General features: G+C 39.5%; 1 protein-coding gene across 11 annotated transcripts in view; it reads left to right on the top strand.

Annotated features, from left to right (window-relative positions):
• LOC124135962 (poly(rC)-binding protein 3-like) overlaps positions 1 to 14,064 on the top strand; it is a 358,312-nt gene that overhangs the window by 263,896 nt on the left and 80,352 nt on the right. For 9 of the 11 annotated variants that reach the window (XM_046501684.1, XM_046501695.1, XM_046501694.1 and 6 more), the window contains one exon: positions 9,650 to 9,707. The exons of the other annotated variants lie outside the window; for them this stretch is intronic. The gene's annotated coding sequence lies outside the window, so the exon portion shown is untranslated. The remainder of the gene's footprint in view (positions 1 to 9,649; positions 9,708 to 14,064) is intronic. 11 annotated transcript variants of the gene reach the window in all.

Below are 14,064 nucleotides of genomic sequence, written 5' to 3'. Positions count from 1 at the left end.
GTCATCAGTTAGTCAGACTAAGCTGTTAGTTCAGAAAGTTGATGGTAGCCGGGCAATGATCTTGCCCTCAGAACACCACAGACAGGAATTCCTAAGTGAAAAAACATTCATGTTGTGATGAGGAACCTTCTTGTGTAACAGGCCCCTTCCCTTAGTATCACTGATGGTTTGTTAGTTGCCCCGACAGCTTCAACACTGTACCTGTTACGAAAGAAATTAGCTGGATAATACCTCATTCCCTCCTAGATTGCAGTGGTAATGGCTTTGTGTGTGGAAGCTTGAAAATCACTGGTGGCCACGAAGTTGGTGCTGCACGTGTGGATCAGAGCTCCCTTGTCAAAACATGTTGGTTGGATGGTGATAAAACTGTGTAAGTACTGACATTGTACAGAAAGGTGAAATACAAGGATTTTGTGAAAGGCTTCATGATTCTTTGATGTTCATTAAGGCGCTGAGGATGCAGATGGGGAAAATACTCAACACTACTGTGCCAAACCACAGATGCTGAACATGTATCCTGACTCAAATAACCATGTTTCTGTGTATTGAAAATACATTTCAACATTGTTTCAAGATTAGAGGAGTTTGTGCATCTTTTGGGTTTGATAATAAACAAACTAGTTCCAGGTTTTTAGCTTTGTACAAGGAAGATCTATATGATTGAAAAAAGTGTTAACGCATCACTAAAGTGTTAGCAATTTAACGCATTGCGATAGAGATACACTTCATGTTATTGGATTCCACTTTGAAACCGCTATGGTAGTCATATCATACACAGTAATTGTTCGTGTCCATCAATGTAGCTGCCAATAGTATGACACTGTGTGTGTCTAACCACCCCTCCCATGCTGATGTTGGTGCAGTGGTGTATGAGAATTATCCATTGTTGTTGAAGACTTCCAGCCTGACCTCCTATCTCCTGCTGTCTCAGCATTGTCCGAGGGCTTTTGTGAGCTCAATGCAAGCATGCTAGGTTCCTCTCTCTCCCTTCAAGCCCTCGATCACAACCCTTGACTTTATCCGAAGATGTCCTGGAATCGATCACCGTTGCTTCTGCATGGCTGGTTTCTTACCCTTTCCTTTGTCACTGCCTGCCAAGATTATTACCGATCTTCTCCCTGCTTAGTCGTGGTTAACCAGAGAAACACTTCCTTTAGGTGTGCTCATTAAAATTTTCCTGGAATTTGTGGAAGAAGTTTTATTGTGATGAGTTCTTCAATACAGGTTGTTTTCGTTAGGGCTGGTTGTTAAACTTACATTTGATCAGAAAATGAGGAAAGGGCCCCCCATTGGGAGCGCCATGGTGTTGCAGTTGTTACCACCTCCATCAATGAAATCTGCATCTTCCTGCATTGTTAATACACTGTACACTCTTTTCTGACAGGGCGATACGGATATTATCCCCCCTTTTTACAACTCCTATAATACTGATGAACTTTACAGTTCTCGTTTAATTCACTAAAAACCAATTTTGTAAGAACTAGTTTTGTCAGAGTTCTAATTTTGACAGTGATTAATCTGTTTATGAAAAAATCTGACATGATTAAAACTGATGCAACAGATTTAGGGTCGTGTTTACATCATCAGCATTAAGCTGCTTTCAACTTCGGAGTGTTCTGAATTGCTCTCTAACCTGTGAGGCTGGGAGTGTTTGCCCAGTTTGCATCTTCATCACCAATGTCTGGGATAATGAAGGTAGATTTCTTTTACTGGATGACAAATTCAAATTTCAGTTCTGTGGTTTGAGTTGTTGTCAGAGAATCTTACAGAGTGCTTTCTGTGCTTTCTGTCAGTTTATTAGGAGAAAAATTAGGCCACTTTCACTCACAGCTCTTGTCTTGAAATGACCCATTTGCCATTCGCTTCATTTTGAAGTGACCCTGCTTCCTTCATTGCTCCTATATCTAACTTAGCACAGAATTTCTCTTGCTCATGAGAGGAATATGATTGGACAACATGTTTTAGCATCATGCCTTTCAAATCAAGCACAAAATGAAGATATGGTGGCAAATAGGTCCATGGCATTTATCAAATTAGATTTGAAACATACACTGCCCCTTGAGGGTGTTCTGTACAATAAATGTCTTGAATCTTGAATCCTACACTGGATAAGTGAGGATGGATGTAACTGAGAGAATACGACACCTGCACTGAATTAGAAAACAAGTTTTATTCAATTTTTGACATAATTGACCAATCCAGACACTGTAAAGTTTTGACAACTTTTGGTTTCTGAAATAAACTGGTGTGTGAGAAGGCAAGGAAAATAGGTGGAACGTCCTAAGTCCATTAGGTATCTAACACATACCACCATCCACATGCTCTCCTGGCATCTGGGGTTACCGACAACATATGGCAAGTATTTACACACTAAGGGGATGGGTTAGAATAGGGTGATACAGCCTTTGTATTGGGAAGACCACTGGAGTCAGGGTACAAGGGCAAGAATAGACTACTTGAGGTCACATCAGGTAGAGATATGGTACAGCAGGGAATTGAGACATAATGGGACCTGCATGTTTGGTACAGCCAGTATTTAGACATTATGGGACCTGCATGTTTGGTACAGCAGGTATTTGGACATTATGGGACCTGCATGTTTGGTACAGCAGGTATTTGGACATTATGGGACCTGCATGTTGAGGTAATGACTGTCTCCTTGATGAGGATACATTGCATCAGTGGACGGGTAGACTGGATGAATCTTTAGATGAATTAAGGGAGGGGTAATAGAAAATAAAAGGATTGTGTTATGGATAAGATTAAGGAAAGGGAAGGATGAACAAAGAAACTGATGTGTGATATGAGACACGGGTAGATGTTTTGGTTAGTTGAAGATAAGTTATTGCAGTGTATATTGACAGTGGGGATTTCAGTTAAAGATATCTTTATACTTCTTATATACAAGGATGAATGTGAAGAAAGCTAGGTATTGGTCACTAGTAAGGCATGTACAAGAATACAGTCCTTCAGACAAGAAGGTGGAGGGGTGGCTTCAAAGATACAATCCTGACAACACAGTGTAGCTACAAGGATACAGTCCTTCTGTCCACACAGTGGAGTATGGCTACAAGGATACAGTCCCCCTGACAACATAGTCGAGATATGGCTACAAGGATACAGTCCTTCTGTCCACACAGTGGAGTATGGCTACAAGGATACAGTCCCCCTGACAACATAGTCGAGATATGGCTACAAGGATACAGTCCTTCTGTCCACACAGTGGAGTATGGCTACAAGGATACAGTCCCCCTGACAACACTGTGGAGCTGTGGCTACAAGGATACAGTCCCCCTGACAACACAGTCGAGATATGGCTACAAGGATACAGTCCTTCTGTCCACACAGTGGAGCTGTGGCTACAAGGATACAGTCCCCCTGACAACACAGTCGAGATATGGCTACAAGGATACAGTCCTTCTGTCCACACAGTGGAGCTGTGGCTACAAGGATACAGTCCCCCTGACAACACAGTCGAGATATGGCTACAAGGATACAGTCCTTCTGTCCACACAGTGGAGCTGTGGCTACAAGGATACAGTCCCCCTGACAACACAGTGGAGGTGTGACTTACAAGGATACCGTCCTCCTGACAACACAGTGGAGGTGTGACTTACGAGGATACAGTCCTGACAACACAGTGGTGGTGTGACTTACGAGGATACATTCCTGACAACACAGTGGAGGTATGGCTTACGAGGATACAGTCCTGACAACACAGTGGAGGTGTGACTTACGAGGATACAGTCCTGACAACACAGTGGAGGTATGGCTTACGAGGATACAGTCCTGACCTCACAGTGGAGGTATGGCTTACGAGGATACAGTCCTCTTGACAACACAGTGGAGGTGTGACTTATGAGGATACAGTCCTCCTGACAACACAGTGGAGGTATGGCTTACGAGGATACAGTCCTCTTGACAACACAGTGGAGGTGTGACTTACGAGGATACAGTCCTCCTGACAACACAGTGGAGGTGTGACTTACGAGGATACAGTTCTGACCACACAGTGGAGGTATGGCTTATGAGGGAGGATACAGAACGAAGGAGGATACAGAACGTGGTAATCTCAGAGTCTGATGGCTCTATGGCCACCTGGGGTTATTGACATGGTATGGCAGTACACTGACTTGTGTGTGGAGTGCAGGGGGATCTGTACATGCCTCCCTGACTTCCTTCATGCAGTAATAGATACCTTCAGCTTTGTTCCCCTCCCTCAGCACCCCTTGCTGACTCTCCATGCCACGTGCCCAGTTCATGGGAGGAGGAAGAAGAGGATGTACCGAGCCTTGTAGCCTGTAGTCAACTTTAACACATCTTGAAATATTGGTTTGCAGATTTGGATTTTGTCTGGAATCTGTTGATTAGTTTCCCAGCTTTCAGTGAAAGTTCAGATGCTTAGAGACTTGGATTGAAGTATGTGGCTGTTTTTCACAGAGATTTCATTAAATTATTCTTTTGGCCATCGTTTATAAAGTTCAGAAGTGCTCTTTTTTTTGGGTTTGTGGTTTGGTATTGAATTATACTTTTGATATTAGCCTAAGAGTTGGCTAGTTGGATACAATTCATGATTTAACGTTCTTGATAGCAAAATTGGTTGTTCTAACAAATTTTGATGTTATGTCAGTTGATGCTTACAAGAATGTTGTCTTTGACAATGAATTGAAGATATCAAGATACCCCAGATTAACAAGGAGGAACACTAAAGTGAAGGCCCAGTAGGTAGCTCATAATATAAACTTATGAATAAAATAAGTTTCAACCAGTTTCAAACTTAAGAAATTTCAAAAGCAATTTGAGAAGGAAGATATAAGAACCAAGTTTAATATAAGATTTCTGTCACAGAAATGTATAAATGTAAGATTTTGTATAACTCAATTGACGTCAGAGGAATAGTTGATTTGTGTACAACACATCTTGAAACACGGATCTTTACAAGCGCTATTTTCAGGTGTGTGTTGCAATGAGAAAATTAGGTTTTGTTCCGAGCTTCAAGATACAAGGGTGTGCCTACGGCCATTGTACAAACATGTTGAGTTTACAGCCAGATCGCCCAGGTGTATGGCAGTTTTGGTATTTCACAACTATTTTGCCTCTGTCTATTGGTGATGTGTGAGGCTGGGGTTGCTGTGGTTGGACGGAATGCCAACAGTGGGTGGCCAGGGGAGGTACTACTAGACTAACAACTAGATATATGAACATATCGTACAGAAAAAAACAGTGGTTCAATTATCTTAATTAAAATATAATAAAAAGGAGACCAGAGACTCATTTAAGTTTTACTGCAGTAATCTAGACTTGCCGAACATTATAGACTTGTATGGGCTGTATTTGATATATTTGTATCAGGGTCTGTTAGACAAACTACGGAACTACATGCAGTTGATGTAGAAGCTCAACTTTGAGCTGCAGTAAAAAATAATGCTCCTTTTGACAAATACATATTTAATATGTTGGTCATGTACCATGCTGGATTGACCTTCTTTCATCATTTCTTTGGGTAGAGACTGAACACAGATTTTGTTTTCTTTCTTTGCCCCGTTCCACTATTTTAGCTGTCGGAAAATCATAACTGCCATCAGCTTAAATTGGAATACATCAGTCGTAGCTCCAAGATAGGTTTTTGTGGAATGGGCTCGGATGAGTTCCTATTTTCATTACTGCTCTTTCCTACCAATCTGCACATTTGTATTGGACAAAAAGGACCAGGATATCTACAAGCACATTGGAGATAATGTACAAAGGGGTACATTACTCTTATATTCATACACAGAAACTTATCACAGTTATAATCATTTATTTCTGGACAAGTAGACCAAATTATGATGATGCTAGATCTGATTTATTATACCCCGACCTAAAAGGGCGGGGCTATATAGTTATACCAAGGTATTCCATCTGTCTGTCCTTTCCGAGGACCTTTTTGTGTGTGACCTATGACTTGAAAACTACTGAATAGATTCTTTTACTGAAACATTTGTATGACCTATAACTTGAAAATAACTGTGTGGATTCTTTTCAAATTCAGGGACACAGTTTCAATACTAATACAATTCTGAGAAAAAATTGTGTTTTAGTGGCTCTTTTAATATTGCTTTTTTAAGGTTTTGAACATAGAAATATGTTGGAGTTGAAGTTCGGGGTATTAGTGAGCCCTGATCACTTTTTGTCTTGTTTTGAGGTGGGAAGCCTGTGATGGTATTCTCTCTGAAGACCTGGGCCATGTTCCACAGAGCGATCTTAGCACTACAACTACTGCAAGCCTATGTGAAAGTATGGGAGTTAATATCATCTTAGCATTATGACTACCGCATGCCTATGTGAAAGTATGGGAGTTACGATCATCTTAACATTAATTACGACTACCGCAAGCCGATGTTAAAGTATGGTTAACATTACTACTACCGCAAGCCTATGTTACAGTATGGGAGTTACTATCATCTTAGCATTATGACTACCGCATGCCTATGTTAAAGTATTGGAGTTACTATCATCTTAGCATTATGACTACCGCAAGCCTATGTTAAAGTATGGGAGTTACTATCATCTTAGCATTACGACTACCGCAAGCCTATGTTAAGGTATGGGAGTTACGATCATCTCAGCATTACGACTGCTGCAAGCCTATGTTAAAGTATGGGAGTTACTATCATCTTAGCATTACGACTACCACAAGCCTGTGTTAAAGTATGGGAGTTACGATCATCTTAGGCTTGTAGTAGTTGTAATGCTATGTTAAAGTATTGGAGTTGCTATCATCTTAGCGCTTAGCAATTTATTAAGGAATTGTGTAAATTCCCCACCTGGGATATCGCTGTGAGGCGCTGCAACCATAGTGAAACTACACTCTCTCTGTCTTCTGTATTTCATACTCAATGTCCTTCTTGGCAGCAGCTAGGAAGAAAATCATAAATTACATTTCGTCGGTCCAAAAACATAAAAATGACTCACATGTGTAAAATTTTATATAAACCACATGACACATGAAGAAATCATGTACGAATTATGGGAGACAGAAATATGAGCAATTAAGCCTTGCAGCACAGTGGGATCCTTGAGATAGGGAGTGGGGATCACTGCTGGCTTTTGTCTTGTACACCTGTATTTTGACTGAAATAGACAACTTAGACATTTAACACCTGGAAGCACTGGACACATGCTGAAGTGCCTTTTATGTCATCCATGTGAGGCCTCCACTGAACTGGAGGAGGGCAAAAGATCAGCCATTGCTGCATATACTATTCTCCACAGTGCTACTCAGTACACAGAACTGATCAAAGTCATGCTATTGCTTGCATGCAAATATCATTGACATTTTCTTATTTTGGCGGAATAAATTCCATGTTTTGTTTGGTTTGTATTATAAAAAGATATACTCTACAATTCTGTTTTGCATCCAAACTTGAGCTGTTGGAAATGTTAATTGTTAATGAAAAGATAATTATTTTCTTTACATTTTTGTTACATAAATGTTTTTTAATAATAGAAATTGTTGACCTTTTAATTGAATTTTTAGAAATGTGTTTACAATCATATTGGAAATATGGTATTTGAATGTTAGCACATTTCCTTGTTTGCAACCTGGTGTGAAGGAAAATACTGGCTCTGAAATATGAGTGAGTGAGTTGGGTTTTACGCCGCCTTTAACAGTATTCCAGTTATATCACGACATGTCAGCTTAATGTGGGAGGAAAGCACAAAATGATGCAGGTCTCAGACGTTTACCACTTCGGTGAAACCCATGAGACAGGTATGGTGCTGACAAACCTAGAAACAAGTGGGGCGGACCGGGATTCGAACCCACAATCGTAGGTTTCTGGCGTGCCCAAGGAACGCACCTTAGACGACTGCACCACCCGTGTCCCCTCTGAAATATGAAGCCAAACATACAATCAGGGGAAGCATTCCTTGGCAAATCCAGTTTCATCCTTCCTGGGACATCCCTGGATGTCACTGTTGGTGATAGTCCCTGTGCTGATTTAACTCTCAGTGATCGCAAAAACCAACAACAGCTCGATCATGACCAATATATGTCCAATGGGGTAAATTACCAAAACAATGCTGTCAATCAAATGTAACACAATTACATTTCTTTCTTTGGAAATAGAACAAAAAATGATGAAATAATTGTCTCCATTGAATTTTCTATATAGTTATCAAATCACAAAACTTGATAACAGTATGTAAAAATGATGAAATCTCGGAAATGAAGGACCTGTTTTTTCCCCCCCACGTGTTCATTTGTTGCCACATGCACACCATTCTGCCACGTGGCAGTTGTGAACATGGTTTTTGCTCGCAAACAACAACACGTTTGTCTGGCATACATCTAAGGTGATTAACGGTGCAGAGTTGAGAGTTAATTTTTGCTGAGGAGTGCACAGTTAAGTGAACTCTTTCGCAACGTTGCTACAACAGTATGTGAACGTCATCACTCTTTTTGCTTGCTTAAGAAATCTATTTTCAAATAGCAGCATAGTTTAAACACAGGTTCATTTTAATATGTATTTTTATCCACAATTTAATTTAATTTTCAATATTGATAATCTGCTGAATAGTTATTAGTTTCTGTGGATGATTTCTACAACCCAAAAATGAATACTACGGAATGGACTGGGTGGTTGGGTAGCCCAGTGGTCAGAACGTTTACTTGCCTGCGGCAATATGAGTTTTATTTTCCTCTTGGTTACAATGTCTGAAGCTTGCTCTTGGTAAACCCTTACAAATAAGTGTAATATTTGCTCGCTCTCTCTCTCCTATCTTCTCTCTCATTCTTCTCTCTCCTCTCGTCTCTCTCTCTCTCTCTCTCTGAAATTAGTCGTCTATGTTAGCGCTGCTGGCCATGTTGCTGTTTTTTCTGTGTATTGCTGCAGCTGTGCTGCTGCCATTGTAAACAGGGCTGGGAATAAGATATGGGGACAATGTTTTTACACTCTTTGATTTTGTCAAAAATTTTGTGCTTGGAGTAAAACCTGAGAATGTCAGCTGTCATGCGGTAATGTCCCTGATACGAAATATTTGTTTTCAGAATGTCAGCACTATAAGCAAGCACTTTCTCAACTACATAACTGAATGTCATAATATTTGTTTTGATAATTCATGTAAAACAGAGTCGAATCATGTTGAGGAATTTTTGACTGAAAAGTACTGCTGCATGTTTTTGAGTTTTCATTGTGAAAAATGTAGAAATTCAATGGACATGGTGTTTGTGTATGATATGGGTGGTCGGGTAGACTAGTGGTTAAAGCGTTAGCTTGTTACATCAAAGACCCAGGTTCAATTCCTCACATGGGTACAATGTGTGAAGCCCATTTCTGGTGTTCCTCGCCGTGATATTACTGGAACATTGACAAAAGCGACATAAAACCATACTCAATCAAATTAAGTATGATACGAACATTTTTATTTGTTTAGTTTATTGTTTGTAGATTTGGAATTTTTAATTGATGATACTCTCATTTATTGTTAGGGCCGCGAAAATGACTTACTTTCTTGCGCTTTGTAATTTTGAATGATGTGTATGTATTTCCCTGAACATTGTCAGGTGGTATCCGCATTGAGAAGTTACATCATACATCATATGTGTTTTTCCTTTCTGAGCTGCTAAAACACTTTCTTGTTGCTAATGTATGACTATTTCTTCCAGGTATGTGGCAGTCCTTCTCTTGTTGATTTGACAGTAGTTCGAGTGCGACAAGTTGTAGGTAAGCTAGCATCCTGTCTGTCTGTGTGTCTGCATGGAAAGGAATGATAAGTGCATCCTGAAAAACACAATGAACGACTGTCACACGTAATATTGTTCCTCCAGTTGTCAAAATTACCGCAAAGTCATTTGTCAAGCATGCTTCTCATTGTCCTCATGTCAAAACTCCTTCATTCTTCAAGTCAACGTGTCTCTCCACAATTTTGCAAACTTCCTCAGATTGGTACATCTGTTGTCATTTCTTTTCCTAAGCGTGTTTTTACAACTCGGCAAACATGATCGTGAAGTCTTTAGACTCGGTTTTCCAATTCTATAGGCTTTCTCAGCACGATGGCCCAATTAGCACAGCGAAGTGATTTAGTGGCGATCCAAAATGCCTTGCTGTAATAAACTAGCGGTGATTGTGTATTCTGGCAGAGGACTAGCCCTGGATGGCATATTTACTGACCATAGTGGAGCTCTCTACACTTCTTTCATGGCCAACAGTAAATTTCTTTCCGTGAAATGTCTTCTCTTTTATTCGCCTAATGCTGCACATGGTGATCCAGTTCATTTCCCATTGTCATAATGGCTTTGCATATATGGACACACAGCGACAGGAAGTGTTTTTTCTGTATTGACTGCAGTTTGGATAATCCCAAAGAAATGAATTATTGTTTATAAGTGGTATTAGGACCACACAGACTACCATTGAGCACCCAGGAGTAGGTATATATAATCGTAGTTATTTTCAAGTCTTTGAATGGCATTTAGAAGTGATACACATAAGAGAGATATTTCTGGGATGGCAACTTCTTTATTATTTGGTTTATATGCCTACTCCTTCATCAGGTGAATGTAATTAGTTTGTCCATTGCTGGCCATACATCAAGGCCAAAGAATTAACAGTCTTGGAATATCTGTCGCAACAGATTCCATTGGGCATAAATGACAAAATAGTAATGAAACCTATGTGAATGGATCACTGAAAATCAGTGAAGACACCTGGTGTTCACAAGACGGTAAGCATGTCCTCTAACGCTCACACCCATCACTTACACAATTTCAATTTAACTGTTAAAGTATATAAAGTATTAAAGTATCCAAATAACTATTACAGAACATAGTTTGAACAAATTTTATTTGATAATGCCTCAAAAGGATTATTATTTAATATCTCGTGAAAAACACATGAAAGTATGATGCAAAGTTGAATGTTGGTGTCTTTTATTCGAATAAAATGTCTGTGATGATAGTAATCCTTTATAAAAAATTCAGTATTTAGCTATGTTGACATGGCACCATGGGACTCAGAATGACTTCCCTAGGCAATGCTTGACAACCAGCGTTCAAATGTTGCTATGAATTTCTTGAGAAAAACCCAGAAATCATTTTAATTGAGATGGCGTTGAGAATTCAGTGTTCTATAAATGGGCAGGAATTGAAGAACAGGCGCTTGAGTTTTGTTCAGGTTTGGCAGCACTTTGGAAGAGATCCCCAATATTTTTTCTCATTCAGGTGAATTGAACAAAATGTCAGCTCAGACCTCCTCGAGGGCTTGGGTGTATTCTTGGCCATTATTGGTCGTCTTGTACAAATCTGACAGGATTCCCCTCGGCTCAAGTGTAAACTTTCTTGTAATTTTTTGCCATTAACATTAGTTCAATTTGGATTTAAGACATCAGGTAGGCTTCATTGAAAAATTGCTTGCCAGTTTTTGTTGCCTGATTTAAGTATTTAACACTTTTGATCTTCAGGAAAATTTGTAGTTTCATCTTTTTGCACACTTAAGATCACAGAAATAAATCCTATTTAAGTGGAAGTGTGCTGTAGATTTGGGTTAAAATTGATTAAATTTGTAAAATTAAAGAAATAGTTTTTATTGATTGTATTATCAACAGTTTACGTTTGATGGATCTGATTTCATTTTATAGACTTTGACTTAATATTTGTAATAAAAGAATGCAAATAAAACATTCAGAATAAATTGCCAGTTAAATCAGAATTGACCTCATCTAGGAAACCACATGTGTGAAAGGAAAGCAGTGTTGTTAAGCATGCCTAATCAACAATTCATTTATTGGGCAATATTTGCAAATATTTATCATGCAGTTGATTTCTTCCTTAACTTCATTGGACGTTTCTTCAATTAACTGATGTGTTTAATATCTGTTCATTATGAGCTGGCTTTTCTTGAGCAAACTAACAACTCGTTTGTGTTTAAAGCATGAAAAATAAATCAATCGTTTATTAAAGTCAGCTTTGATGAGGGAGGCATATTTCATAATGGCAGAGTCGTCTACTAGCAGATTTGCTGTGTTGATGATAACATTAATCTGCTTAGCAATGGAGAGAGACTGCTTGCTGTCGAGATAAAGGGCAGAAATGGACAGCATGCAATGTGGAACTGTGGCGTAGGTCAGTCTCTTATGTAGAGATGTGTGGAAGAAGTCATTTAGTAGATGAAGGATTTTGACCAGGCTTATTTCAGGTCTTACTGATACTTTTTACATATAGCAAAACCGCCTCCGTGACCTTGTGGATAGAGCATTTGCTTGGAGAGCGGAAGGTGGCCGCTTTGTTCCCTGGTTGTGTCAAACCGCAAGATGTTAATGATGGTACTTGTTGTTACCCTGCCTAGTGCTCAGCATTAAAGGGATAAAACAAATACTGGTCAGCTCGGAAGCAGTATACTGTGGAATATTTATGATAAACTGCAGCGTGGTATTTCAGTCGGCTGGCACTATGAAATATTAGTCTGGACTAGGACAAGCAGCCACACACATATTCATGTTGTATACACGTTGCCTTGTAAGTGCAATAATCTTGAACGCGACGTTAAACCCCATTTCACCTCACCTATATATAGCAGTGTGATAACCATACAATTGTTTTATTGATTCGATTTACCTGTAAATGCAAATTTGTTTCTTTCTTTCTATAAAAAACTTAATAGAATTGTCTGTGTAAAGCAATAAGTTTATTGCCATCACATCAAATCTTCGTCACACAGCCTTATCAAAGAATGTGAGGAAATAAGATATATTAACTGAAACTCGTGGTCTTCTTTGTCATTACAATGACATGCAATTCAGGCATTGATAGGACGGAAAGAGCAATGACATAAATTCTAATTTTATCCTTCAGATGGAATGGGCAACTGTAAAATATTTATCAGTCTGTTTGTTCCCCAAGACATGTTCGTTATGGCAGTGATGGGAAATGAACCTCGTTTAATACATCAAAGGACCAATCAGAGCCTTTGTAACATGTTGACATGTTGTCAAGGGGTCTTGTGACTTGATAAGATCATCAGGGTAAAAATAGACAATTATTTTTGGATGAGATGTTAGACTGGTCTAATTCCATCTTGTAGTATGGTCAGTCAGAAGCTTGGTAACATTCGGCTGTCTCCGTGGTGTAGTGGATAGAGTGCCTCCTGGTGACAGGAAGGTGGGTGGTTCGATCCCTCGATCCTTACAGCTTTATCACAGCAGTAAATAATCCAGTCTTGACTTGACAAACCAGTGGTTGATATAATGAGCAATAATCAATAAATACTTTGACATGCAACTGGACATGGTATGGAGTTGTGGACTGCTGAAATCTTTGAAATGAAGAAATCATGGACTTTGTTAGAAACTGGCTCTGGAATTGTGGACTGCAGGAATCTTTGAAATGAAGATAACATTGACTTTGTTAGAAACTGGGTCTGGAATTGTGGTCTGACGGAATCGTGGACTGACAGAATCTTTGTCTAATGGAATGGAGGCCTGCAATCACTGACTTGCTCTGTTGTGGCCATGTTGACAGTAATTGATCAGGGTGTGGAAATACGCTCATTTCATTTGATGAAGATTTGCAATCAGGCCGGGTCTAATCCCTTCACTGATCACATGTGATTGACAGCAAAATTGTCACACTCGACCAACTCAGCTGGAAGAACTTTCATCCAGGGTCACTCCAGATTAATGGAATCTTGTTTTAGTAGCTTCAACTAGCTAGCATGTTTGCAGAGTTTAATGCCTTGACATGTTGCATTAATTGTGCATCGGCTGTATGGAACTATTGAGGCAACGTCAGTTTTGATGGTATTTGTGGCTATGCTCACATAATAGGATTTTTCTTCCCGCTGGACCACCTCCGTTGTCTAGTTGATAGAGCATGTGCCTGTAGAGTGGAAGGTTGGCGGTTTGATCCCCTGGCCACATCGTACCAAAAGATGTTAAAACTTTGCTGAGTGCAGTGTTGAACAACGAACAAATCAAACTGGTGAATGTGAGCATTCTGAGGGATCTTAAACTGTATATGTAGTCACTTGTCCTTTTGTAATACGGAGGGGGAATCTTCTTATCTTGTAGTTCCTACAGGTCCGATGG

The sequence above is a fragment of the Haliotis rufescens genome, unplaced genomic scaffold, assembly GCF_023055435.1.
Source record: "Haliotis rufescens isolate VD_foot unplaced genomic scaffold, xgHalRufe1.0.p SCAF_4, whole genome shotgun sequence".
NCBI lineage: Eukaryota > Metazoa > Mollusca > Gastropoda > Lepetellida > Haliotidae > Haliotis > Haliotis rufescens.
The sequence above is the reverse complement of the archived record's forward strand: the minus strand, read 5'-3'. Positions and strand labels throughout refer to the sequence as shown.